The sequence below is a fragment of the Schistocerca serialis genome, chromosome 12, assembly GCF_023864345.2.
Source record: "Schistocerca serialis cubense isolate TAMUIC-IGC-003099 chromosome 12, iqSchSeri2.2, whole genome shotgun sequence".
Lineage (NCBI taxonomy): Eukaryota > Metazoa > Arthropoda > Insecta > Orthoptera > Acrididae > Schistocerca > Schistocerca serialis.
The window spans coordinates 44440732-44445803 of record NC_064649.1 but is presented as its reverse complement, the minus strand read 5'-3'; positions in this window follow the sequence as shown (position 1 = coordinate 44445803).

The window sequence follows — 5072 nt, the reverse complement described above, 5'->3', positions numbered from 1 at the left end:
ACACCCAGTCATCTCGAGGCAGGTGAAAATCCCTGAGACCGCCGGGAATCGAACCCGGGACCCCGTGCTCGGGAAGTGTGATGCCGCTCCCCCTGTCTGCGGCGAACCAAAATGCGGCCATCATTTCAGACGAACGGAACCTAGATTCGACCGAAAATACTATCTGATGCCATTCCTGTCCCCAGTGACGTCGTTCCATACACCATTACCGTCTAGCACGTTTCTGCTCATTCGTCAGAGGTAGACAGAGAAGTGGACGACGCGCACGTAACCCATGCCGTAATAAACGCCGACGGGCTGTCACCCCTGGTAGTCTACGGTGTGTTACACCGTTCCACTGTTGCCCCAGAGCCGAGGAGGATGCAGACCTGTTCTGCAATACCATTCGGATGAGGTGTCGATGTCCTTGAAGGGTGGGCTGGGTGGTGCGACTTGATCCATCTCGTCGTATTGTACGGCCTTCCGTGAACCATTCTGCACACACCCGTTGCACTGCCGTAACACTTCGTCCCACACGAGCGGCAATTTTCGGGATGGATTCATCACATTCTCTCGTGACAATAATGCGCCCTCTATTAAACACACTGATTTGACGGTACGGTTCACGTATACGTCTGCGAGGCACCCTGCAGTCGCACTGAGCCATTACCTTCTGTTGACAGCGACAACGAGAGTCGCAGGCACATTTTACCGGTAGGTGGCGTTGCGCCGCGATATCGACGTTGACTTAGAACCCACAGGGCCGACATGGTTCAAATGCTGATCATTTCTGAAGAATATACTGGTATACGTGTTCTGTGAATATGAGCGTCCTATCTCTAGTTGTTCAAGGTTCTTTTCTGAACATGAGTAGAGTTTGCTTGTAGCGATCGAGAGAATATGAAAATCTGCACGTAGTTTTGAAGGCGTTGCGGGTTGCATAAAACACATAGGTAGGGGCGGCTGGGTCACCCTTTATATTATGGAATGATTTTGCTAAATGGGGACAAACTGTAGGAAGCGATCACTGAGAGGATTATGTGCCAAAAACAAAAAAAAGAGGAAAGGAAAAGTCATGTAGAAGAAGGTGTAATTAGACGAATAACGAACACTTACTTCACATAACGAAGGTTTATTCAACACTTGCACGTACAAGAGCGCGGATCGAACTGCCTCCAGCCAGAACACGTACGGAATATATACAGATACAGAACATTCCAGTCATTTGTCATTTGTGGATACTTCTAGAATGTACTGGAGCCGAATATAGAAATTAAAATTGTACAGTGCAGGTGAGTTTTGAAGTCACAACCCTCCAGGCAACAGTTTAGTATCATAACCATTACACCACGGTGGTACCCAGCTTCTACTGCGAAAATATATATACGCCGGAACCTGAAGGTGGAGATAAAATATGTTTGGCAGCGTAGATTTAAATGGTTGATAACACACTTGAGAACAGCACAGTCAAGTGGAATGTTCTGCCAGCAGAAGTGTTTTAGCTTCATACATAAGTGGATAGTAATGTTAATGACAGCGGCGTTCTCACACAGTGGCGCTAGGGTGCACCTCGTTCACTGCTGTTGCTGACTCACTCTCGTGTGTACACGTCCAGTGTACTGCATTGGCCACAGACGATGACGCGGTGCACCAGGCAAGAAGAGGCCGACATGGTCTCCAGGTACAGACAGGCCGCAAGCTGCAAGGGGGACGGCAGCACCGTACACCGTGTACAACAATGTACGGTGTAAGGTTTTCATATGTTTTCTGCTGTTGTAAATATTGCACCTTTACTGTACTGGGACAAAGAATGAGCGCGCTCCACGACAAGTGGCTATTATCCTTGACTTGTCGCTTAGTTTATCAGTTTCAAATGGCTCTGCTGTGGTCATCAGTCCCCTAGAACTTGGAACTACTTAAACCAAACGAACGCAAGGACATCACAGACATCCGTGCCCGAGGCAGGATTCGAACCTGCGACCGTAGCGGTCACGCGGTTCCAGACTGTAGCGCCTAGAACCGCACGGCCACTCGGGCCGGCTTAGTGGTGCGGTTGGTCGCCAGTGTGGCGTTAGGGAATTCTTATCAGAGGCGTACTAGCGAGCAGTTGAGGTTTGGAGAGCGAGAACTGATATTTGTGAGCCTGGGTGAAATTATCTGGAATACTGTATTATTGAGATGGAAACTTGCTTGGAAACATATTTTCTTGACTGTATGGCTGGAGAAGATTTTTGAAGAAATATTTCAAGGTAACTAAACGGAAGAGCAAAGACGAAATGTTTGTTTGTCAGAATTATTAACTCAAGGAAATTTTTGTCGCTCAGATAACGAATAACAATCGTGATTAGTGTTGATTTGATCTATTTGTTTTAATTATGTAACACGCAATTGGTTTAATGGTCTAGTTTTTGTAATCACTAGACTTCGTAACTTTTAGAGTCCTTTTATGTTGTACAGTCTTTTTTGATAATGATCAGAGTTTAATTTTTCATGAACGCTTTTCTTTAAAATGAAATCGTCCTCAGTCATTCTTAGCAAAATTTTAAATATTTAGTCGTGTGTGTATTGCACCTCACACCACACGCAGCCTCGGTTGTTTCTGACAAGCAAAGAAATGTTTAGAGGTGAATACATCAGTTTCCTATTTTCCTTTAATTGCTGCATTTCCTGATTTCGATTTATTTTTGAGAAATTTATTTTAGAGAACATCGATACACCAGAAACAAAGCAGCATGGTGAGCAAGAAGTAAGCTACTTTTCTTTCCGGGCAGAACTCACTTTGCAGTCTTGTGAGCAAACAGTAAGTAGTCAGAATTTTTCAGGTGTTACGCTAAGTAGGCAGATTAATTTACAGGAAACAGTGAAGGTAATCGTAAACAGTTATTTTCTTTGGAGTTGAGTATTATTTCATTTTGTGGATATTCCAAGTCAGGTATTGCACTTCATGTTAGGTAAGTTTCATGACCTACTTCGGTATTAAGTTTAAGTTAAATAGTTTTCACTGAAGCATAATTACTTTCTTTTGGGGTTTAAATAGATTACTTTCATTATTTCCGGTGCAGCATTCACTGCGTTTAAAGTTTTGTTTCACGACACTATTCACAAGGGCAATACACGGCAAAGTAACCATGCGGTATCTTAGGGAACGTTACACGAGGAGAAATTTTCTGAAAAAGAATGTTCAGTACTTAATATATACACAAATTACGTAGAGAGCTTACAACGGGAGTGAGTAACATGAAAGGTCCGTTATAAAACGTGCAGCCCTTATACGGCTTTGCCACAGTGGGGGCGGTTTTGTTGCCAGTTTGTCGCACAAGCCAGCGCGGTGCTGTGATCTCGGTCCTTCATCCTATTCCTACCTTTGCGGTGGGCGGTATCGTCAACATTCGAAACACTCGTCTCTGGGCTAGGGAGGATCTCCACGGTATGGTGGCAACGAACCATCAGACCAGGCCAACCACAATGCGTGGGTGGGGTTTATAGGCAAGTACCTCGTGAGGTCAGTCGTAGGTGAGGCATATCTGTTCTTTCCGTGGGTGGCCCTGTCTTGAAAGGTGGACATATGTAGGTAGACTGGGCATTTATTTGCGGATTTGTATTGTATTGTATTGTATATGAACCGGGGGCCTAGAAACGACGGAGAGGCTCCGTCGCCGCCGCAGCCGCAGTGGTCCACAGCCCCACGACGGCTACCCCCATACACTTCACCCCTCCGCCGCCCCACACCGAACCCAGGGTTATTGTGCGGTTCGGCCCCCGGTGGACCCCCCAGGGAACCTCTCACGCCAGACGGGTGTAACTCGTATGTTTGCGTGGTAGGGTAATGGTGGTGTACGCGTACGTGGAGAACTTGTTTGCGCAGCAATAGCCGACATAGTGTAACTGAGACGGAATAGGGGGAAGCAGCCCGCATTCGCCGAGGCAGATGGAAAACAGGCTAAAAACCATCCACAGACTGGCCGGTTCACCGGACCTCGACACAAGTCCGCCGGGCGGATTCGTGCCGGGGACCAGGCGCTCCTTCCCGTCCGGAAAGCCGTGCGTTAGACCGCACGGCCAACCGGGCGGGCTTTATTTGCGGAGAGTTTGCAAATGAGGAGAAATTTCATGTTACGAGAGTGAAGCAGTAGCGTGTGACATCTGTGGAATAGTCGGCTTACGGCAGTATCTCTGAACATAAGTATCTTTACCGCAGTTGTACAAGGGAGGATAATCGACTGTTGGACGTGGAGCAAACTAGCAGAATTTTAAGTGCAGTGCACACAGGAGGAGGATTTTACCGAAGAAAATTGTTAGGAATTATTACTCTGATCGAAGACGCAGCATTTGTGGAACATAGAGAATGGATTTGCATGAAGGATATCTTCTTAACGTAATAAGTTTTGCTGACGCGTACTGATGTTAGCGATTCTCGCAAAAGAACAGTCCACCTTCCCATCCCAGTTCAGGCCATTTCAGTTTACTTCATTTCAATTTGCGTAATCGCAAAAGCAGTGTCTTATAAGACTTTCGTAAGGAAAGGAAAGTTTTTGGTTTTTTGGGAATTTTATGTTCTTGTGAAATAAAGAGTTTAAAACACAGCACTGTCGTTATAATGAACGGATAGTATTTTCATTTCAACTAAGGAGCTTTTTTTCGTTCTTTTTTAATATGTGAAAATCATCCCAATCTTTCTCCCAGTACTTACGATTTACTTAAGCACTTAAGCATATTTTCATGTTGTGCTGTTGCTGCTGATTATGCTCTACTTTTTCAGGTGATGTTCTTTTCTCATATTTTGTTTGTTCTTCCGTTTTCGTCTCTCATTTCGATTGCTCAAATTCTAAGCATTTTCCTTGTAATCCATATTTTTAATGGGCCAGCGACCAATGTGTATTTCGTAGTGTTGCTACGAAATTTCAGTGTTTCAGTCTTTTTGGTGTGAGGTTACGGGCGGATTGAGGCGTCCTGCCGGCCGGAGTGGCAGAGCGGTTCTAGGCGCTACAGTCTGGAACCCCACGACCGCTACTGTCGCACGTTAGAATCCTGCCTCGGGCATGGATGTGTGTGATGTCCTTAGGTTAGTTAGGTTTAAGTAGTTCTAAAGTTTA